The sequence below is a fragment of the Triturus cristatus genome, chromosome 9 (assembly GCF_964204655.1).
Source record: "Triturus cristatus chromosome 9, aTriCri1.1, whole genome shotgun sequence".
Taxonomy (NCBI): domain Eukaryota; kingdom Metazoa; phylum Chordata; class Amphibia; order Caudata; family Salamandridae; genus Triturus; species Triturus cristatus.
Window position 1 is genome coordinate 619,840,511 of NC_140592.1, and position 25,179 is coordinate 619,865,689.

Here is a 25,179-nt window from a genome sequence, read left to right on the forward strand (position 1 = left end):
AATATATTTATTTACAGATTCCGGCCAACAAAATGAGCACAGGGAGACCCCTATACCATACACGTAAAATATAGAAGTTCATTACTTCCTATAGCATGTGTTTGTAAGTTCTTCTAAATTTGAGAGAAGGAACAATTGGATACAATGAAGCACAGAATTGTCTGAACCACACAATCAATTTACCCGGCTCTTACCTGCACGGCCCGCCCCTAAGTAAGGGCAAGGGGGAGTCGAGATTGCGGATCCCACCACAACAACAAAAACACAGTGGGGGGCCACTTTAACTTCCTGGTTGAGGCACCATAACGTCTGGATCAGAGCTTGTCCATAATTAAACCACCCTTCCCCAAAGAGTTCGGGGGAGGTAGGTAACAAAACAAATTTTGCAATAAAGTTTGTAAAATAAATAAGTGGATGGTGGAGCAGGACAAAAAAAACTAAAGTCGTTGATTTAATTGTGGGATAATAACTTGTGTAAAGCATGCATCGGTGAATGCTCTCTGGGGAAATGTCTACAACCCCGTGAGCTGTGTGGCTTAGTGTAGACACAGTTGCCACTATTCCTCTGCTTGTATGATGACCCTGGGCCACAGTTGGGCAGCGTTGCTCAAACCAGTTAGTATTGAGAAGCATGGGAACTAACACGCACCATGCAGTCACAATGCATCTATCACACACGCACAACATACTGCACACCTATGACAAAGTCTACACCAACCTGTCTTGGCACTCAACGTGCATACTGCAATCACTGCACTGCAGAACTAACAGTATTTCTAGAGGTGAGCTATTATCCGATGAGAGGTTGACTAATCATGAACGTGCTGAAAGTGTCTTAGTCATAGTGATAGTATGGGCAAAACAGACACAATACTAAACTCTAGGATCAAGCATCCGTGCTTGGCGATCCTTTATCACATACGCAGATGCATTTATCACCTTAACATGCATTATTTTCTCTTAAGTAAACATTTATTTTTGCACACCAAATATATGTTTGCAGGGGGCATGTGAGATGGGTTCCCAGATGGCCTCACTACTATAAGGCTCCTTGGGCAAGGAGCGGTATCTGCCAAAATGCTGAAGTGGTGTGTATTTTAAATGCCCAGCCTCACAGGCTGAGTGCAAGGAGCGGAGTCAACCTGGGTTGCCTGACCTGCCAGATTTGGTTTGGTCCTGTTGTGGCCTCCACGTGGATGTGTGGCCTAGCACCAGCTATTATCAGATCCGGAGTCCGTACCCCTCTTCCAATCCAATAATGCCAGCTTATTAAAGGGGTGTGGTCAGCTCCTGTGGTCGGTCAAACCCACAACCTGATTAGAGGCCATGAGAGCAGGAAGTTTGTCTGACTTTGAGAGGCCATGGCTGCAGGCACCTGTGACACCAAGTCTGTAATGTTATCTGCACTAATGTTGGCAGTCCAAGGCTAGGAGCCCTGCTGATGCAGGCGCTGGAGACCGTTTTTAGACCATCACACACAAGGGGTGTGCAGCCTGACCAGGTGGAGCAGTTTTACAGTTGCAGTGTGCTGAGCACATAAGGGGCTGCTGTAAGTTGCCTGGTATCAAATGGGAGGTCTAAAGTGAAGCTTGGTGAATTTTCCACATCCCCCCACCCGGTGTTAAAGACTGCCATTAAAAAAACTGTCAGATCGTGGTCCTTTCACTCGGACAGGGCAACACTGTCAAAGAGGAAACACTCTTGGGCAGTAATCTTCAATTTCAAAGTGGGTGCTCAGCCACTCTACCTATCAAGCACATACGCACTTTATTGGAAAAATAAGTTTTTAGTGCTGAGGATGGGTGACTGGCCCTTTTTGAAGAACCTTCCCGAATGGTGCCAACTAGGTAGCAGTACCGAATGCAGGTTGTGTGGTTACCATTCTGAAACAATGGAACACATCGTCTGTGCATGTCCTGCATTGCTCATGGCCAGACGGTCACTGCTGCGTGGACAATACATCATGTTGGGAGTTCTATCTTGCCGCCAAGCAATAATGGCCGCTCTTAACCCAGACAACACCAAGCTAAACATTGGGCTTACGAAATTCATCTATAAAGCGTCAAAACAACTGGAAGCCATATCCACATCTCAACCTTCCCCATCTTAGTATGGCGGTCGAGTTAACAGACACAATAATCAAATCGGAGCCCAGACCATCAGAAAGCCTGTGCGATGTCTTCCAGCAGAACATTATTAGCCCATAATGGTCCACCGAATTTTTGGTAATTTTAATTCCACAGTTTTTACCATTTATTACTGTCATTTTATTGTTCAATTTAGCTATGTTTTAAATTGTAAATGGTTTGCTAAACCAATCAATAAAGAATTAATAATAATAATAATAGTCAGTCAGTCAAAAAAACCTTATTTCGGCTATACAGCCATAAAAGCACATATATTTATACCATTACATGTATTACAAAACCATAAACTACATAGAAGATATGCATAAAAAAATATATATATATATTCTCAAAACCGAAGGAGATAGTATAATGCAAGTTTTACAGTATTTTCTGACTCCACTACTACTGATCACCCTGTTATTAGCAACCTTAGGTGTCAATCTTTGCCTGGTAATCTATGAGCATAATTTTAAAAACATTTAATAACAATTACAATATATACATTTAAAAGGGTAATAAAATGATAAAATAGCTCAAAAAGGGAAGGTTTCAAAACTGTTTTACTAGCTAAAGAGTTATGCAAACATAGCTTAGCAGCATAATTAATGGGTGAGCAGGCCTCGAAAGTGCAATTCGTGTTTGCCTACAACAACAAGCATGGACATTCCTGTTTACAAACACCCTTGTGAATTGGCATGCAGTCTTTTTATTACTTCTGTCACTCAAAAATGTATTATGATGGCTGAATGACAGTTAGGTAGTCTTGTTAAACAAATATGGTTCATGACTGGAATGCAAATATATTGTTTCAGGGATGTTCCCCTAAGTGCGTGCACACTTATCATTGATTAATCTGCCTGCCAGTCCACCATCCCCATCGCCCCCCCTGTTAACCACCTCCACTGATTGCCAATTCAATAGCTCACCCATAGGTGAGACCCATTGGCTTTGCCAATGCTTGTTCCATGCTGGTATTGTCACATCACACCTGTTAACTAGAAATGTTTGTTTCCCAGAGGTCTTTTACTCCTAGTAACTGTAAACTGCGGTCCAGGCGTTGCCGATGCTTATGGCTGGTCTGGTTTTTCTGTATTTCCTGCCATAGTCGGACCTCCAAGGAACCCTCCCGGGCACGGCGCAGTCTATGACATAGTTTTATAAATGCGCCTGCCTCCTCTCCATGGTGGTCTTGTAGACCCAGTTCAAGTCTCACTTGGGCTGGCGAGGCAGATCTTGACAACCGAAAAGCTCTTTTAAAAATTTTGGTTGTTAGTTTGTTAATTAATTCGTTGGTTGTGCCCTTAGTGCTCCTGTGCCCATACGTCAAGGAGTTAATTACCTTAGCCTTCATCACTTGCAGCATGGGAGTTAGACTGGGACCTAGTAACTGTTTTGCCAATTTTGCAGCGGCCGCTTCTAACAACAAGGCTTTGGTTTTCAATGTTTCTTTATGCTTGGTAAAGGTACCTCTTGGTTCGAAAAAGATGCCCAAGTATTTGTAACTGGGGGATGATTCAAGCTTTGTGTTGTTGAAGTGCCACCTTTCAGTTGACTTTTTTTGCTTCCCAAAAGATATTGGTTTGGTTTTTGACAGGTTCAGTTCAAGGCAATTTCTTGTCGTATAAGGTAGCAATTCATCCAGTAGCCTCTGGAGACCCACTTTTGTGTGGCTTAACAGCACCAAGTCATCGGCATACAGCAGGTTGGTGATACGGGTCCTGTCTAATTGCGGGGATGGCAGTTTACGCTGTCAAGTACTGGGGAAAGGTAAGATATGAACAAATTAAAAAGAAGTGGGGCCAATACACAATCTTGTTTGACACCAGTTTCAGTACGAATCTTCCTAGAGACATGGGAGCCATCACCCAGCTTAAGTCTTATCCATGTTTTTGTATGGAGTTGGATTATTGCTTGAAGAAGAGGCGGGGGTATGCCCCATGATTTTAGTTTCTACCATAGCAGGTCCCTGGGCACACGGTCGAAGGCCGCTTTGAAGTCTACAAAGCAGCAGTGCAGCTGGATTTATTGGGCTGTAGCTTTCTCCATCAGGAGTGTTAGCGTTAACAAATTGATTGTAGTACCGGTGTTAGCCACAAAACTCATCTAATTAAAAGGGAGGCGCGTGGTTATTTCGGCCCAGGCCTGTAGCTCCTCCAACAGGATGTTTGCATAGTACTTAGATTCCACGTCGAGAAGTGCAACCATTCTGTAATTTTTTGGCTTGTTTCTCTTCCCACTTTTGTAAATTGGGTGAATGATTGCACCTCACCAGGACTCTGGTACTGTGCTGTGTGACTACAATAAAGAAATAAAGGGGTCAGGTATTCTGACCATAAGGTGATGTCAGATTTGAACATGGCCTGGGGAAGGCCGTTCGGGCCTGAGCCTCCTTCAGCTCTGGCTTTCATTATGAGGCGTGAGATCTTTTTTTTTAAAGATGTCAGGAGGCACCATGGGCTCTGGCAATATATCGTTCCTATTCGCTAGTTCTTTATATAACGGATCTTCAGATGGAATTTTTATGGGGCGAGCTCGTCTCGGGTTCTCTTGTCCCGGGGGGGAGAACCTATTGTTACCTGGGTTGGGGGAAATGGTCTGAGCATCGTTTATATTAATGTCCCTGAAGTGAAGAGATAAAAACTTGCTCCAAATGGCTTCACTGATATTTGCACTGCCATACCCAGTTATGCTTTGTGTGCTCCTATTTACCAAAGACCAGAATTGCTTCGGGTTAGGGTTTTTACTTTCGTAGATGAGCTTCAGCCAGAATTGATCCGAGGCCGCCAGTTTTCCCTTTTGTGTCGAGATCCTAAAAGCTACTTGGGCTTGCTTATAGTTATTGAAAAAGGTTTTATCACTGGGATTCTTTCTTGATAATCGGAGTGCTCGGTTCCTCTCAGATCTTAATTTCCTTGCGGCTTTTGAGATGCAGAATTTAGAGGTTTGGTTTCTCGGGCCCCTCCGAATTGGCAGTTAATTACGGAGGTGGTATGTAAGGGAGGACCAGCCACTAACAACGTGAGTATTTAAGTCTAGGGATTGATGTAATAGGGCTCTGCATTTTTCTATCAAGGAAGGGGCCGTGGAGTCTGACCACTTTATCCACTTTAGATCTTCTGTGTAACTGGCTGAGTGGGTATGGGCAAGTTTTTGATGGTGTGGGGTGCTGGTGGATAGTGTTATTATTTGTGCCCGATGGTCACTCTCTCTTTGTGGTGCAATTTGATAGCTCTTGATCAAGGGCAGTATTTCTCTACTTCCTAGAGAGAAGTCCAAAAACGAGGAGGATCTGCCATCTGACCGGGTCCATGCAGGCGGGATGTCGGTTGAGAAGGGCCTATTCAGTAAGGTAAATCCTAAGCTGCTAAACTGCATAACCAGGTATTCGCCCAATGTCGAAAGTTTGTTTCCAGCAGGAATTGACTGGGATGCAAAATGTGAGGGGACTCTTGGGGAGTCCAGTCCTGTGGCATCAGCAAGATTGCAGAAGAGATTGGTATTGAAATCGCCTGAGATGATGTTGGGTGTGCTGCCAAACTTGCCAAATAAGTCACAGATGGAGTTAATCAAGTAGTCCATTTTGGGTTTTTTCTTAGTGGTGCTGGGAGTGATATAAACATTGAGGATGAGCAGCTGTGGGTCAGTAAGTCAACTTCCCAGAATTATTCCGGGGAGCCAATCCTCCTCAAATTTAATTTGTTTAATACATTTCGATAGATTCGTTGATACATAGCTCGAGAGACTGCCACTTGGTCTGCCGAACTTGGACTGCCTGGTGGCGGGTGTCATAAACTCCAGGAAGCCCACTATTGGGATGCTTTCTCCTGCCCATGTTTCCTGTAAAAGGAGGATGCCATGTTCTTTTAAAAAGGCCAGTGTGGCGGCAGATTGTTTTTCCTGCCCAAAACCTTTGATGTTCCAGGAGCATATTCTTAGACCATAATTAGTGGTGATTCAATCGGTCCGGTTTCTGGATAAAGCCCCCGGCTGCAATGTCCATCACATTTAATAGGTCATGGTTTGACAAATAGTCCACTAATTCAGTCCCCCTTTTACACAGATTTACGTATGGTTCATGGACAATGTCCGATTTATTTTTCCCGGAGATCTCAACATTAAAGTCGCCGCCCAGGCAAATTCCAGCTAAATAGTGAATCCCCGTTACAGTTTGTATATCTGAAACAAAATTAAAACGATTTGCAACAATCATGTTAGGTACACTTAAGAAGTCATTATTATAAAAGTTAACAAAACAGATAGAGGCCCCCGTGTATATATCAGTGCTTGAAAGTTAGGACTATTTGTAGGGATAATTTTGGCACTGCCACCAGACAAGATGTTAACCCAAATAGAAAGGCCACCAGAAGGTCGCCCGTGTTTGGGGGCGGGTGCACAGACATTAAAGCATTGAAAACCCTTGAGATATAACTCCCTTGTAGCCCAAATCTCCTGAAACATTAAAATGTCACATTTATTTACCAGCTTAACCCAGTCCTCATTATTTACTTTGGAGGCTAAGCCGGCAATGTTCCAGCTTAACACCTGCAGATATTGGTCAAGTGGCCCAGTGACGTCTTTTACCAGGGGGACAGGTACTGTTGTAATAGGGGCCATTACGATGGGCATTGGTGTGGGAAGCAGTCAATCTAGAGTATCTAAACCAGAAAGGGAGGAAAACCTATTTTGTGACAGGAACGGGGAGATGACAGGTATGTTATGGCCGACGTTGGGTCTGTAGAAATAGCCAAGTGGCAATGACCAGATGTCAGTGGGTGAGCCGCTATTATGCTCTCTTAACATTAAAATTGATTTTACAAGAGCCGGTCTGCGAAAGTTAATAACAACACAATCTCCCTCTATGGTCTTGTCTGAGGGACCGACCCAGCCAGAAGTCCTCATTATCCACCGAGCAACAGGCATCCCCCAACATTTTCTGTGTGGCATTAAGAGGCATGGAGAGATTGGCCAAGAGTCGATGGAATCTTCTTATTCTCCTGAGGTGAAAGCTAGAATGTGAACGCATCTCACTGTCCATCACTTAGCACGACTGCGGCACATAGAAAGGCGGTGTGGGAAGCCATGGCAGATGGACAGAGTGTGGGGAGGATGGGCTGGGCATATGGACAGGCACAGGACAAAGCGATAGAACAATGTGTTCACCTTTTGAAGAGCAAGGGGTACATGAATGGACTTTATAAGGAGCCATGGACCAAAAACAACATGTGAGGAGCCAGGGAGTGGGAGAGTAGGGGCGCAGCAGCCAGAGTGGCTGACTCCAGGGCACTGGGCTCACGGTTCGATCCACGCTGTCGCGGCAGCTCAGCTCAGCACCATGTGACTCTGGGCAATAGCTCACTTAATCTCCCCAATTGCCCCCAAGTACTTGAAACCTTAAGGGGTGATATGTTCGCACTTTACAAATATGGATTAAGATTAAGTTAAAATAGACCATGTGAAGAGTCATGACTATTGGCACAAGGCTACAGAGCGAGAAGGGGGGGCACGTGAACAGGCAGTGGAAGAGAAAGAGGTAATACGGACACAGTATGAGGGGCGTTGAAAGAAAATGCAGACAGTCAGAGTAGCTGGGGGCACAAGGGCAGACACTGGTGGAACCCCTAGAGTCGGGCATAAAGGCATAAAGTGTGAGGAGCTGGAGCACGGTATGCACACCAGAGGCACATGAACACAATGTGAAGACCAGGGGACACAAGGACAAACAGTCTGAAATGTACTAGCACGAGAACAGTGTGCTGAGGATAAAGCACATGGACATACAATGGGAATAAGATGGACCCATATGGCAGGCAGGCTAGGCAGATGGGCACACATGGGAACCAGTTGAAGAGCCTGGGGCACATGGAGAAGCAGTGAGTCTGACTCAGAAAATAATTGTACATTTATGGACCTGGGCAGTCACAAATTCATTGAGGAGATCCAAGATTTTGTGCACAATTTACAGACTTATTTGGCGTGCTTGAGAATAGTTTGTGATTTGCAACTTTTGCACCATGCTTGTTTCTCCTAATCCTAGTATGAGGAGTACACATGTGCGGAAACCCCATCTGCCTGGAATTAGGATGTTTCTTTTCTTTACTTTCACCACTATTTTTTTTTATCTCAGTGAGTGTATACCAAGAGAGTAGTACGGTGGCATGACGTAAAATGATGTCTCTCCTCTATATAATATGTTGATGGGCCCCTGCATCTCCCACATCTGACAGACATTCATTTGACCTTGGCTTGAACAGGGACCCCTGAAGTGTTTGGGATCCCTGAAGTGTGCAGGGCCCCTAAAGGGATGGGGTCCCTCCGTGCCTCAAGGCTGCAGCGGCTTGAGTAACACCCCTGGAGTAGTGTTAAGACTGGTGTTCACCTCATTTACATTGCATTCCCATGACTAAATAGCTTGAGACTCCCCTGGAAACACTCGTTAACCCTCCAGGTGTTCCTAATGAATACTCGCAAGTGACATCACTGCATGCAATACGATGGCCATCCTGGCTCTGTGAATCAGTTTTTAGAACTGCTTTCAAAGTCTGTGAATCTTTGTGTGTGTACGTCTTCTATAGACACAGTTAGATTGTTGGGTATTGGACCCAGTGTGAGGAGCCGGGACAAACGTATGCAGTGTTTGGGGTCCAAGGATACATGGAGAAATTGTGAAGAGCTGAGGATGGAGGGTAAATGGACAGACAGTTTGAGGAGCTAGACACAGCTACAGAAGCATGGGTAGACAGTGTGAGCGGCTTGCATTGAGTAGAAATACAGCATAAGGCAATGGCCACTAATACCCCTTGTCAAAGGCTGAGGCTGTACATAGGCAGGTGGAGGCATGTGGACACATTGAGTGGGGCTAGAAGCACATGGGCATTGTGTGACGGATTAGCCAATAAGACAGTGCAGCAAGTTAAAAGTGTGCTGGTCACTGGCTCTGTCCCAGCTCCACTAACCTTTCAAAGGCATGGAGCTATGTATGGGGAAATTGTGCCATCTCAATGTGACCAGACAACCCCCTGCTGTCTAAAGTGGCTTCTAATGACTAGTTAGTCAGATTCTAGGAATAACCTCTGCTGTTCCCTACAGGGGGGACAGTCTCTGGGTAGATTTAATCTTTATATATGTTCTCTGACCTGAACCAGGACAGTGAAGCGCTGCTTGTCCTCTGGAGGGCTCCCTCTGTCGGCATTTCCTGGGTACTCCCAATCCAGGTCTAGTCCGTCGAACCCGTACAAATGCAGCCAGCCAATCACCGACTTAATGAATGTTTTGCGTCCTCCACAGAGGCGGATATAGCTGTGAATCTACAAAGCACAGATCAATCCCAAGATGCTCTTGCCACATGGGCATATTTTATACCCTGGATCGCCAACTGCAATCTTTGTCATATTCAGTAATGAAATTTCTAACTTTGTGAATTTACTTATCAATTTCAACTTCAATGAAGCAATATCATCCTCCACTTCACTCGACCACTTGAACAGAAGTACAAACACAAATTTTAGTAATCATCTACAACTTCACTTTATATGTCCCTTTCCAGCCCTAAGATTAGACCTATGCCCATCTCTAATCTCACTTACTATTCCCTTCTCTAACTTCATGGAAAGTCTTCTCAGACTTCACTATCTCCTTCATAGTCTCACTCACTATCTCCTCCCAGCTCCACTCTCTGTTGGTTGGTCAATGTTGATCACTAACCACACTCTCATCCTGAAGTAGAAGGTTCTGATTCTAAAAGCAGCTCTTACTTGGCCGTGCCGAAGGTTTATCCTCCAAATGCCAACAGAGTGACGAGTTTCAGATTCCCATGGAGTAAAAAACAGTTTTATTACTTAGAATGAAGAGTTTTGTGCATAATCTCACCAAAGAGGCTTAACATTCTCACTTCCTGAGACACTTGTAAGGGCAAAAAGCTGAATCATAAATTAATAGCAATCCAATATGACACTAAGGCAGCCACATCCAGGATGTTAAGATATATGTATATATATATGTCTATACTCACTGAAAAAATCAAATGTTAAAGTAAAGTTATAGTTAGGTGCATATGTAAGTGACAACATTAACGTTTTGAACACAGAAAAATACAGAAATTCACCAGTTATAGTTAGAAAGGCTACCTAAAAATGTGTTTCCCCGCCATGCACTCCTTATGACATATTGCATCAAATATGAGGTTCTATGACATCATTTATAACATCATTGATGACATCTCAAATGACATTATTCATGACATCACTGATGACATCATCCAAACTTATTTTGCACAAATTGCTCTATAAACGAGTTTGACATTAGACCTATGAAAGTAAGTACAAAAAAATCCAGAATAACATGAAGCATCATTAATGCCATTACACACACAACTTCCTTTGGTGTCGCAAGCATGTTTTATGTGCAACATTGACCCTGTACCATACACTTCACGGATAACCATGTTCACATTAACAATCGACCACAGATACATAGGAAACACTCATTGCACATGGTGTTCAATATTTATACAACAGTTTTAAGAAAGCAAAGTTCCTCAAGATACTCAATGTCTGCTCCAAAATTAATGCCCTACTATGGACAGCTTGTATCTGTATCAAACCACTTACACTCTCCGAACCTACTTTGAGAAATTACGTTGATATGAGTAGAAAAGCGATATTATAAACAGTGTTTACTCTGTGCAGAGAGTTTACTCGGTACCACACTGTTTGCAGACTGTGAAACTTTCATGAGAAATACACTTCAAAGTATTAAAAAGTATCTACAAAGAAAAGTGTACACTCTATGCAACACTTGTCAAAAAAAATACACCATCACCTAAAATAACCACGTTCTGAAGGTGCTAAAGCCTACCTGAAGCGTTCATACTATGGTGAAATATTTACAGATAACCCACCTTCTGAAGCAAAAAAAGCACGTGTACATATGGTCTTCTATGTTATGTAGATATTGTCGTTTTGAGACAATTCTGTCTAATAAATCAAGGCATCTTACAATACTTAGACCCTCATATGATGGTGCTCGGATGAGCGCTCGACTGCCATCGTCTTGGGCAGGTATCCGACGGACTACATATCGGCGGTCCCACTTGCTCGATTACAATGCGACTGACATGCGGGCAGTCTGAAAACTGCTCTTTTCCATTGCAGCTTGTTCTGGGTCCCTAGAAAAGGGCAGCAGCACAAGCTGCAGTGGAAAAGGGCAGTTCTCAAACATCCATGCACCGTGTGCCAGGCACCATGTGGCTGTTTGGGGGGGTACCACATGTGCCCCCTGGCCCCATAGTGGAGGCCCACAGGGTACAGGGGCCCTGCTAGGGAACCCCAGAGTTCGATTTTGCCTGCCTTCACATGGCGGTTGGACAAACATGTAAAGGCAGAGGAAAAAGGAACATCGTAATCCCTACGGCGGTGTCTCCGCAGGCACCACCCTCATTGTAGAGATTGCGCTCCGACCAATGCTCCGATGGGCTCCTTAAGCCAGTTGGAGACATCAGTCGATCCCTTTGTCTGCTGCGCACTGACCGACTGCATCATTATGCGGAGGTTGGACCGCAGTCTCCGGTGTCAGGCGGACTGCCACCAACAGCCTGTCGGTGGCAGTCCGCATGACATCGGAATGAGGCCCTTAGTATCTACTACGTAGAATCTTTGCTCTGTTGGAAACTTTATCTGCTGAACCAAAAAACTTGTGTGGAACATACTGAACACAAGTCGTCAACCATCATTTGTACAGAGTTAATCTTCAATTCAAAGATTAATAACGTGTTCACTACATCTATACACCTATGATGCATTAGAAGTACATACGTTTTGTAAAATCTTAAACCCATTAGCTGGGCACAGGCTGAACAACATAGAGTAGACAAGTAATATGGTAGTTACTCGCCAGTAGGTAAACTATAAATCAAACACACTCATTTGATGATGCCATTAGTGATGTCATAAATGATGTCATAGAACATGTCATGAGTGATGTAATATGTGAGGTCACAAGCAATGCATGGCAGGGGTCAAGATACAGTTAGCTCTGCTAACCATAACTGGCAAATTTCTATGTTTTTTTAAATTTCGAAACATTAATGTTGTCAATTACATATTCACCTAACTATAATGATACTTTAACCTTTGTTTTTTTCAGTGAATTTCTAAGGCGTGCACAGCAGGGAGCTAGTCACATGGGTTGGCCTGCCAGTCAGGCCCTCTGGCCAAACCCCAGCAGGCTGCCAACCCCACATGATGCACAGCCTTTGGCATGCATAGCATGGCCACCCTCCCCAAGTCTTTTTTGGCCCCGGGGACCCCCTCACCAGAGCCAAAATCTAAGGGGTTGAGGGCATGCACCCACCTCCCAGAGCCATTTTTGGCCTCACGAACCTCACCCACCATGGCCAAATATAATAAAAAAGGGAAGGGCATGCAGGTCACCTCCTGAGCCTCATTAGGTCCCGGGGCCCCTATTCCCTCATGGCAGAGAAATTAATAAAGGTGGGGGCATATGGCCCCCCTCCCTGAGCCTTATTAGGACCCAGGGAACCCCATCCCCGGAGATGAGTATATTCAAGGGAAGGGGGCACGCGTCAGCATCAGCTGTGGAGCTACATTGACATTGGTTATAGCTCCATAATTGCAGTACTCTACCTGTTGGAGTCTTAAGAATGGAAATACATTACACTGAATCAAACAATATAATGTATTCATGTATTGCTTTGTGGTATTAGTAATAAAAGAGCTGTTTAGAAATATACTTTATTGGTAAATGAAATTGCTTATGTTTTTGAAATGATGCCACTTACTAGGATTATTGCAATAGAGATTTAGATATATAGTTGTAATTAGGGGAGCCCCCCCCCTCCCCCACATAATTAAATTGGACCCTGGGTATGGGATTCCCAGGGCTGAAAGCATCTCAGGGAGGGGAGGCAGGCCGCATTGCCCCCTTTAAAAAGTACAAAAGTACATCAGGCCCGGCTCATGGCCTGGAAAGGGCGGCCGTATGCCTCTCTCCTTAAAAAATACTTTGGGCCACGGGGGATGAGGTCCACGGACCAAAAACGGTCATCAGTGATGTCTCTCACCATGTCATGAGTGATGTAATATATGAGGTCATAAGCAGTGCATTGCAGGGGCATAAGGTATAGTTAGCTCAGGTAACTATTACTGCTGAATTTGACTGCTTTTGTACGAGTGAAATCTGAGCATAACTATAACGTTCCTGTAACCTTTGTTTTTTCAGTGAATTTTTCAGTTTTTTAAAATTCTATTTCTTAACTATAATGTACATGTAACCTTTGTTTTTTTCAGTGGATTTCTATGCTTTTTTAAATTCAATTTCTTAACCACAACGTCTTTATAACCTTTGGTTTTTTTAAGTGAATTTGTAAGGTTTTTTAAATTTTATTTCCTAACTTTCACCTCTAAGCTGAAGCGCGTCATGCTTGTTTAAATATATTTGGCATCGAACACGCAGAGTGCTCAGTCTGGTTCTTGTGTTGAACCATTTGTTTGGAACATTAATACATGCAAGCCACTTGCACAAAGGAGGCATCCATCATCAAAGAATTTGGCAGTTGAAGTTGTTTTTTTGGAGTGATATACATATAGATATATATATTATCTCCGGGTGGTCGCTAGTAGGTATTTATAGTTAGGACCTAGTTTCCATACAAAAAGCGTTTTTTGACTTGCCTATAACTTTGTCACTGTTTGAATCATGAAATTTTACCAAAAAAGTGCCTTCTTGATTCTAGTTTCTGGTTTCTGGAAAGTTGCTGGGTGATCCGTCAAGCAGGGGCCAGTAAAAAGGGGGTAAAAAAAAGTGTGTTTCCCATGTTAATTCTCATAGAGATTTTAAGCATGACTACAGCCCGAACCGCAGGATTGAATTACAGCAAATTTGGCAGAAGAGTAGCTCTTGGTCCAGAAAGCGTGTTTTTTGTAATTTGGTGTAAATCCATTCAGTATTTTTTTAAATATTTAAAGAAAAACAAATTTGTGTATCTAGGAACGCGATTTTTGATTATTTAGTGCAGGGATCTGATTGCTGCCAACACTTCAGCCAGGAAGTGTTGGCCGCCATTTTGGGACTCTGCCTCAGCTGAGTCTCAAACAAATAAAGAAAAGGGGGCATGGTAGAAATACCCTGACCCTCTAGCCCTGGTGCTGTGGTCACCCAGGCACCCAGCCAGGGCAAATATATACATATTTTTTGCTGTGAAATCACGACTATTTGCGAATCCGCAGCAAAAAAATCGGAAAAAAAACCAAGCATGGTCTCCCACGGTTTTTAAGCATGGGCCCCCGGGTGGGCCAGGTGCCTATTTATATTTAAACAAGGGAAGGGGTGCACGAGGCCCCCTCACCATGGTGAGTCTTGGCCATGGGGACCGCCACCTCCTTGGGGCTGGCTGATTGAAAAAAAGCAGAGGAGGGACACCCTCCTCCTGAGGCTCTCGGAGCACCAGGAACCACCACCTAACCGAGGCTTAATCAAAAAAGAGGAGGGGCCATGTGGATCCCCCTCTATTGCCCGCAAGTGCCCTGGGGACCATCACCACCTCACAGTTGCCATATATAATAGAGAAAAGGGGGCTGCGCCCCCCCCTCCCGGGCAATGTATGGCCCCTTGGACCACCACCGCCCCAGGACTTTCTAAGTCTTTTAGAAGGAGTGGGGCCATGTGGCCTCTCATCCTGGGCTGTTATCGGCCCCAGGAACCACCACCTGCCCAGGTCAGACCCTTGTAAATGTAAGGAGGGGGAAACACAGCCCCCTCCTGGGGCCATTTATGGTCCCAGGGACCACCGCCCCCCAGGGCCGGCACCCTATATTCTTGGTTGCCCACCCCTAGATATAGCTCTTTGCTCTCACTTGCTGGAAGCTTTGACAGCTCCCGTCAAGCAAGAGCAAACTGTAAGTCTGCTCCCGGCTGGTGGTGGCAGGAGGACTGGTCCCCCTTGCTGAGAGTGGACATTGCATCTGTTTCCCTGCCTGCTGTCAAGTGGGCAGGAGAATTGCTCCTGCACATAGGGAGCAGCATTTTTGGCTGCTCCCTATGTGTGGGAGCAATGCCTGTTCCCTCTGGAGGTGGGGAGCTGGCAGGGACTGTGGAGGCATTCAAGCTCCCCCTGGGGTCCCCAAAATAGCACACTGGATGCCGTGGGTGGGCTCCAGGGCACCCAGCATGAAGTGGCCAGGCCCAGGCGAACGGGTCTCCGGGGCCGAAATCAGCCCGGGAAGGGGTGCCACAAGCCCCCCCCCCCATTAAGTTTATGTTCTGGCCCTAATGCTCATTTCACAGAAATAAAAGCTCAACAGGAGGCACTGAAAAATATAAACAAAGCAGGAGCCCCACTTGGAGCTCCACCTCAAATGCAGAAATGATCCTAATTTTCCAGGCTTTGCAAAGCCAAGACAAATGTGTTTTCTCGGCAGATCTGCATTGAAAAACAATCTGAAGTCCTAGGTGAAGGCAAATGCATCGTTGATCAGAGCACAATCTTTAGTGACTGTGACGAGTGGGTTCTTTCTTGGCATTTCCTAGTGAGAGCATAGTCAATAGTTCTCCTTTTAAACAACTACGAGCATTCAAAAGCGCAGTCACTCTGGGTGCCTAAAGCAGTAGGTAGTTACTTGCCATGGTTGCTGCCCAGACTGAGATTGAGCAGACTGAGACTGTGATAGAGAGTCAATCATGTCAGGAGCAGGCAGAAAGAGCTGGGGCACCTAGCAGAGCTGTGGACGGGGCTGAATGCAGAGTGACACAGACAGGCAGCTGGAGTCCAAGTCCTGCACCGCCGTGGTGTGCTGCAACAGGGTCCAGCAGCTCTGAGGAGGAGAGCATGTGGGCCTGACACAGCTTGGGGATCATGAGGCACTTTAAAAAGTAGCATCGCTCGCAGTGCTTAATCTGTGCACTGCCGCTCTGCTGTGAAGCAATTTAGCCTGCGGTGGTCCTGAGAAACACGTTTTTATGGTGGGGTGACCCGGCACAGTGGAATACATTGTTTCAGTTCAGTGCTGCAAAAACAAATTGCACTGCCTCTCACAACCTACCCAGCCTCTCTGAGACACACAAATGCTGCTGGATCATATGGCAAAGACGAGGCTGCTAAACTCTGAGTCATTGTGTGGGGATGTATTTTCTGTTGTGTCTGGCTGCTGTAAGAGGCTGCTGGGCACGCAAAAATAATGCGATGTGATAGAGTGAGACAACCTTGAACTTCTGTCTGCTGCTTCAAGATGCATTTTAGCTTACAACAAAGCAATTCGGCAAAGCACCTAGCCTTGCAGACACACTCCGCAGGCACTTGTAGACTGACAGAGGTCAGGTGAGTAATGCACTTACTGTCTACAGACTCTGCACTGAGTTTATGATCTAATCTAAGCAGCTTGTGCTTAACAAAACTAGATCTGGTTGTAAAACTCCACTCCGCTCGCGGAGTTTGTGGAATTCGACAACTCCGAGTTCGCGTACAGCAAGTTACTGATAAACTCTGCACTTTGCAACAGAGCGGAGTTTTTTTTATTAGCGTGCTCGAAATGTCTTTTCGCTTGCGCGGGAGCAACTTGCCTGGCACACACGTTCGCCCATGAGATTTTCAGAGAGATTCACGGGCGCCACGAGATTTGCTAGCTGGCCGCATGCTCCTGCGGGATTTTGCAGTTGCCAACACGTCATTCGGGCACGCCAGAGGCTTAAGGCGTCTGTTTTCTGCCGTATGCGATCCCAAACATGCAGGATCTACCGCGGCTGCAATCTGGGGATGATTTTCTCCTCAAGAGGCATCCAAATCTTTCCGAAAGGATGATTTGGAGTCAAAAATCTCATTGAGTGGACATTTGGAGTTGGTTTTGTTGTGCGAGGAGTGCTTTCTTTTGTTTTTACTTTTTTTTCCAACTGGAAGAAAGTGCCCCAGAGTTTCCAACTTGCTGTTCCTGTTCACCAGGCTCCTCCCAGTACTTTGTCCGTCTCCTGGTCACTTTTCATTTGGATTTGGAGCTGGAAGGATCACTCTTTGTGTCTGCTGCATATACCATTGAATTTAAGGACTTTGCATTTGAGATTTCACAGGTAAGTTGAAAACCTGGTGATGTTTGTTTGAGTTGGGCCATGCATCTCAATTTATTTGTACTTTTTATCGATTTTTAAAATTTTATGTAGTGGGTGGCCTGTAGTTCCCGTAGGGGCCTAGTTATTTCTTTGTAAGTAATTTGGGTTCTTTTATAAAGGAAAAATGTTGCACAGTTCACTACATATTCTCCATGTTATTTTTAATAAATTTGAAATATTGATTTAATTCCCTATGTGGCATTGTTATATGGCCATTAGGCTCATTGTTGACATTGCTGTGTTAGCATGAGCCTTGCTGCCAAGATGCTGCTTTTGCACACGTTACAATATGACATACTCTGTTTATGCCTTTCACATGAGAACTGTCTGCTTTTCGCGTCTCTGCTAGTTCTTGGAGTTTAGTCTGAACACGATGTGCAAGGTCGATAAACAATGCCCCTTGTTATTCTGTTCTGGTCAGTCCTTAGCACCTAGACAAAACATGCTAAACACAGCTGCACTGCTTGAAACTCATGCTTTGATATTACGGGGATGCATGTTGTTCAAACACACACTTGGAGAGAGACCTTTCCTTGGAGAAGAGCTATGCTGTTCCTATGATGTAAACCTTCCATCTAGGCTTTAAGGTATGCTAACAAAGACCAGAGATCTTCTTTTAGATAATAAGACTTCTTCCAGCCAAGGGGAGGGTGGTTAGGCCTTATAGTCCTTTTTCCACTGTCTGTATATGATGACATCCCCCTTTATATTCTATGGAATTGTAACAATGATAATTGTTCTGAGTTTATGTATTTCGCTGCTGGTAGTGTCTCGTATACTGCATTATAGAGCTTGATAGTGAAAATAAACATTTTGAACTGTTACAGTGACTCAGCCAATTCTTATTGTGGACAAGTACGAGTGAGTGAGTGAAAGGGTACGTCTTGCTACCGCGATTCCTGAGCGAGTCAGGAGTATTGTGTTCTGGGTTGTCTAATCATTTGTACCTTTGTTATTATGTAGGAGTACAAATGAGACACTATAGCTAGTCAGTTTTTGGATTTTGGGTACTAAGGTGGTAGGAAGGTACAACCCCTATACACCGAGGTCCTGTTTCCTGTGCATAGCTCTGTGTATGTGAAGAATCACCGCAACAGCCTAGTCTGCTAATGGGCCTTCCAGCCAGTTGGCCCAGTGCTAGTCATGGGTGCATGAAACAACTCTTTCTGTAGTGTCTGTTAAATTTGAAACATTATTTGGGCCATGGATTTATTTGGATTGAAATACAAAATGTTTTTTTTTTGTGGAATTCCATGTTGTTTTTCTTTTCTTCCTGCAAACAGTGGGGTAATGCCTTTGGAGGATGTGTGTTGTTGTAAACATTTTTAGTCCTGTTAATTTTAGTTTTTGGCATTGCTGAATTAATACTGTGTTCCCTGTGTTGCCAATGCCTACTTTGTCTGGCCGGTGTGTATGTGTGTTTGCCATAGGCCACCATTTGGCTTTGTTCCCCATGTGTCCATGGGCCAGCATGTGTTCTTTCTTTTCCAGGCCTCCAGCTTGTTGTTGTGACCATGTGATTGGTGGCCACTTTGTGTAGCTAGCTAGTGTGCTTTTGCAATAGGCCTGCATGTCTTCTTCGTTGTGGCCATGCCTCCTTGTTTGCTGTTTGACCATGAGGTCGTGGCCATTTTGTGTAGGCAGCCAGTATGCTTTTACCATAGGCCTGCATATGTGCTTTGTTTCTGGCCATGCTTGTTCCTGGTTGCTGCTGTTTTATGCATGTGATTTTTCTTCTTTTGTAAAGGGAAATATGTTGCACAGTTTAGTACATTTTCTCAATGTTTTAAATAAATTTACTGTATTCTTTTGATGCACTATGTGGCCTAGTCTACCAATGGAATGGGCCTTCCAGCCAGTAGGCCTAGTGCTAGCCATGGGTGCATGGAAAACAACCGTTTCTGTTGTGTCTGTTAAATTGAAACATCATCTAGGGAATGGATGGCATTGGATTAAAATACAAAAAGTGCTTTTTTGTGGTATTTTTTTTAGCCCTGTTAGTTTTAATTTTTAGCATTACTGAATTAATCAATGCTGTGTTCTCTCTGTCTAACTATGCCTCCTATGTGTGTTTGCCATTCGCCACCATTTGCCTTTGTTCTCCATGTGGGCAGGGGCTATTTTGTATACTCATGTGTTTTCCAGGCCTCCGGCCTTTTTTGTTGCCATGTGACTGGTGGCTATTTTGTGTAGGCAGTCAGTGTGCTTTTGCCATAGGCCTGCATGTGTTCTTTGTTTGTGGCCATGCCTTCTTCCTTGCTGGTTGTTGCTGCTGTGCGACCAATGACCATGTGGCTGGCGGCCATTTTGTGTGCCTCTACATTCAGCCCAGGACATAGCTTTGCTGGGTCTCCTAGCCCTTCCTGCCATAAGCATGCATGTCGTCTCTTTGGTCTTCTCTTTGTTCCAAATGCCTTCTTGCTCAGTGTTGTTCTTGTTGCGGACCATGTGGCAATGGCAGGCAGCCATTTTGGGCATCCAGCCAGTGTGGCCCTTTGCTTTTCCATATGCCTGCATGGATGGTTGAGCAATGAACTAGCAGTTTAATCAATTATTATATTTTTGAGGATAACTTCAATTATTTAGAATGTTTTAAGGTTAATTTTTTTACATTTTATTTTTGTTATTTTTTTTACTAATTGTTATTTTTTACATTTCTGTACATTTTAAAATTGTTATGAATTTTTTATATATTGTATTTTATGTTAGTTTAAAAAAAAAATTCATTACATCTGGTGTCAATGAATCTACTCCATGTCTGCTATAGGTACTCAACAGCATTCATTGTCTAATGATTATTCCAATTTCATTTGTCAGCTGCACCTCCCTGAGTGCCACATTACACATGACGTGATACACATGAAGCAAACAGTTACATCTGTATGTTGTTGCTGTTGTTGCTCTTTCTTATCCTTCCTGAGTTTACAGTCAGTCACTGTGAAAGTTTATGTTGGTATGGTTTTCCATTTTAGGAAGGGATACACTGTATTCTTTTTTTTTGTCTTTTTTTTTTTTTTTTTTAGTAAATACAGTCACAATTGTGTTTATTAAAACAAAGCATTTTTCCATACATTATATCATAAAAACCATTTGGTTAATTAAATCATCGGCCTACAAAAATCAATATAAGGGCATTGTAAACTATTTGCAGATGCAGACTACTCCATCCTAATTAAAAACATAAAACTATCAATATCATATACAAAACAACCTATATTTTGTTACACGAGAGTATACAATAGACAATTCGAATTTGTCATTGATGGCCACAATTCTAGAAACACCCAATTTTTAACATATACACCTTGCTGCGTTGTCCTTAATATGCATCTATGGTGATATGAAAAAAAGTAAATTTGTGGCTACTGTCAGAAGCGTCGACGCGTTTCGAAGGTGTATTTCACATAGAACCTTCTTTATCAAGACTGTAATGTTCTTTCTCTCGTTCTTTTTTTTTTTTTTTTTTTTTTTTTGAAAACCTTTATTTCAAAATTCAGGACACAGCTATTCAGCCGACAGCCCGAAGGTTCGGCAGCATTGCAAGTTAGATACAGTGATGTGTCCCCAATGCAGTTCAAAGAGTAATGCAAAAGGTCCAATTTTAAATAAACACAGAAAAAACTAACAACAAACCCCAGCAAGGCAAGGACATTGAGAGCCCATGGCGGAGGCCCCCAGGGGAGACCGGACCCCACTCGTCTACTAAGTACAAGACTGTGTACGGAGGAAGAAGGGGAACAGCAGAGGCCCAGAACAGTTACTAAAACCAAGCTGTGCTGGAAAGTAGGTCAGGGGGAAAGCTGTTCCTCGGGAGGTTCCAGGTCCGGGGCAAGACATATTCCCCCCCTGTATTGGTTCCACCGCCCCCAGATGGCATGCCACTTCCGGGGGCGACCTCTAGAGCAGTAGACCGTCTTCTCCCTAAACATGCTCCAATCCATGTTTTCCTTCCACGCGGTCAGTGTAGGGGGTCCCGAGGAGCCCCATAGTCGCGCGATATCCCTTTTAGCTACCATGTTACCCAGAGTCACCCATTGGGTCTGCGCCTCATCGAGGTCAGTGGGCCCCCAGACGTTCAGGAGGCAGCACCGCGCCTCCGGCTGTACCACAATGCCCGTCACCTCCCCCATAACTGCATGGACTCTCCTCCAGAACTCCACAATGACCCCACATTCCCAAATGATGTGCAGGAAAGTACCCACCATACCACATCCCATTCTGCACAGGCCGTCCTCCGAGAATCCCATGCGGACCAGCCTTGGCCCCGTCACATACACCCAGTGCAGTATTTTAAGCTGCACCAGCCTCAAACGCGACGGGATCGCAACCTCCTTAGGCGAAGAAACCGCTGACTGCCAGTCCTCATTATCCAACTCAAGGCCATCCCTGGTCCACTGTTCTCTCAGCCCCAATAGCAAGTCTGCCCGGACGTTTATCAACTTCTTATATATGAGCGAGATCGTGCTCTCGGGCATATGACCATCAAGGACTCGGTCCTCAAGGGGAGAGGACTCCGGCACCTTCTCACCCTCAACGAGGACTGATCGGAGGGCGTGACGCAGCTGGATATACCTGAAATACTCTGAGGGCCCTAGCTCAAACTCAGTCTGCAACTCCTCGAAGGACTTCACCCTCCCCTTATGCAGTACATCTCCCACCTTGGATATACCTATCAGATCCCATTTATCAAAGCCCTTCGTGTGCCAGAGTCTTCCCAATCTTTTCGATTCAAACAATGGGGTAGCGAGGGTTAGCCTATCCTTCCAGCCCAACGAGTCAGTCGCCATCTTCCATACGCGCACCGCCACACCTGTGGGCCCCGTGAGGGACGAGTCTAAGGACCGCGAATACAACGCCCTGTAGTAGTTGCCGCCGCGCAGCAGCCACCTATCCATGGCATACCCAGGGCTGAGGGCAGGGCCATAAAACCCATGGTTGAGCGCGCTCAGCTGCGTGGCCCAATAGTACCGTCGGATGTCTGGGAGCGCAATGCCCCCATCGTACCATGGGAGCGTCAACTTTGAAATAGCTATTCGCGGCCGCCCATCCCACAGCAACGTCCTTTGGAGGCCTTCGACCTCCCGAAAGTATTTGGCCGGTACCCAGTCCAAGGTGTTCTGGAGGGCGTAGAGGAAGCGGGGAAGAGACATCATTTTGAACAGGGCCGCACGCCCAACGAGGGAAAGCGGCAGCCTCCGCCAACCTTCCACATCTCGCCTCAAGCGTGCCAGGGGGGGGAGCAGATTCCTCTCATAGCGCACAGCAGGATCCATGGATATAAAAATCCCCAAATACACAAAACCCTGCTGGGCAACCTGTATCGAACATGTTCTAGGGATCGGTGGGACCTCGCCACTAAGAACGTACAAGTACGATTTGCCCCAATTAATCACAAGCCCCGAGTTCCTACCGAACGATGCGAGTACGTCACAGACCACTATAAGTGACTTCTTAGGTGAGGCAAGATACAGCAGGATATCATCGGCATAAAGCGAAATACGGTCCTCGTGATCAGGCGACCACCGAAGGCCCCGTATATCCGGGTGCCAACGTATCCACGCAGCCAACGGTTCAAGGGCGAGGGCGAACAACAGAGGTGACAGGGGGCAGCCCTGCCGAGTACCCCTACCAAGCTGAAACGGAGTAGATGCCCGTCCATTCACCACAACATTCGCTAGTGGCCCCTCGTACAGCAACCGAACCCAACTCACAAAACCGCGACCGAAACCAAACTTGGCCAGCACGGCCCATAAATATGCCCACTCCACCGTGTCAAAGGCCATCGTGGCATCAAGAGATGCCACAACAGCCGGTTCACGCAGCGTGCCCGCCCTGGCGATGACGCCATGAAGACGCCTAAGGTTCAATGCTGTATTTCGGTGCGGGATAAAGCCAGATTGATCCGGGTGGACCAAATCGCCAAGTACCCTAATCAAACGGGTAGCCAGGAGTTTGGCCAGAATTTTCGGCTCAGCGTTGAGGAGGGAAATGGGCCGATAGGAGGTGCATCTATCTCGGGGTTTACCCTCTTTATGTATGACCACGATCGACGCCAGCCGCTGGTCCAACGGAAGGATCCCATCCCCCCGCTCCTCCAAAAACATGGCGTGCAGGTGAGGGGCCACCCTATCCGGGAACAGTTTGTACAGGTCGATCGGCAGTCCATTCGGTCCAGAGGCCTTACCCGAGTTCAACGCGCGAATCGCCCCCGCCACCTCGTCAACCGTGATGTCACCATCCAAATCGTCCCTATCTATGTCAGAGAGGCAGGGCAACTCGATATCACGGAGGAGATCAGACGAGTCCTCGGGCAGCCTGTCCGACACAGAGGAATAAACCCTATGAAAATACTCCGCGAAACACTTCACAATCCCCTCAGGTTCCACAATCGGCTCTCCCCCCTCTCCAATCAACTCTGGCACCACTCTATTGACCCGTTCTTTCCTGTCCAACCACGCCAGGAGTTTCCCTGCCTTATCCCCAACGTCATACAGGCGGCCCTGTTGTTCCCTGCTGAGGGTCTTAGCGGCGTTTGTCACCAGGTCCCTATACTCCGCCTGCTTCAGGCAAAGCTCATGCAATGAGGACTCTGTAACCTCCTCCTCCATATCCCCTTCAAGGGCCGCAATCTCCTCCTCCACTTGCCGCACCTCGCCATCCCTCTGATTCTTGGCAGCCACCACCAGGGAGAGGGCTTCCCCCCGAAGCACGGTCTTAAAAGCTTCCCACAGCGACACCGCCGAGTCCACGGTTCCCAGATTGTCCTTAAAGTAATTATCTACCTTCTTTACCAGGGCGCTGCGCATCTTGGGGTCTCGGAAATACCATGGGTTAATGGGGGCCACCCTCCCTCCTCCCTCCCGACCTAGATCCAGCCGGATCCACACTGGCGAGTGATCAGAGATACCGCGTGCCATGTGCCTCGCCTCGGATATCAACGAGGCATGTGCGGCCAGAGTGAGCAGGTAGTCAATCCTGGAGAGGCTACCATGCGCCCCGGAGTGAAACGTGTATTGACTCTGTGTGGGGTGCCGGAGCCTCCAGCAATCTATCAGACCAAATGTATCCAGAAAGTCTGGAAGCCATTTCTGAGCCCCCCCTGTGTCCCTGGGCGGGTATCTATCCAACAGTCCGGAACCCACAGCATTGAAATCCCCTCCCACTACCAGCATTCCCCCCGGGAGAGTCAGCAAAGCCCTGCCCAGTTCAGCAAATGTGGAGGCCTGCAGTGCCGGTGGGACATAAACCGAAACCAAAACCAAAGTCCTTCCTTCCCACCGCCCCGCCACCGCCACAAACCTCCCCCTATCGTCAACAATGGTGGAGTCCACCTCAAAAGGCAGCGATGCTCTAACGAGGATGCCCACACCCCTGGACCCAGAAGAAAATCTCGAGTGTGCAATGAATTTATACCCCTTCCTATTCAGGGCATAGCACGTATTGCCTATGAGATGTGTCTCCTGCAGCAGGACAACGTCTGGCATTGAGCGCTTCAAAAATTGCAAAACAATCCCCCTCTTGATGCGATCCCCCAAACCATTAACATTCCAGCTTATAACACTTAAGCCTCTACCCCCCATCCTCAAACGGAAAGAGGCCCACCCCACACCCGAGGCGCCACCATGGAACAGCCCTGAGGATAATCATCATGCCTTGCAGAAATAAACCCCCCAACAACAAACTCAAAATCCCCAAAACTCCCCCCACCCTGCACCCCTGCTGCAGCTTAGAAAGCCCCCCCAACTTGCAGTGTGCCTGTCGCCCTACAAAAACAAAAATCTACAAAAAGTACCCTAAGGGAGGAAAAGAGCACCCCTCGTCCTCCCGCAACCCTCCACAGTTACTGCACTCTGTTCAAATCTTTAAGTATGGTTAAATCAAGTCAGGCCGGCTTTGAGATATCAGCCCTGTCCATCCCGGCCACTGTCTCCATGCTCGG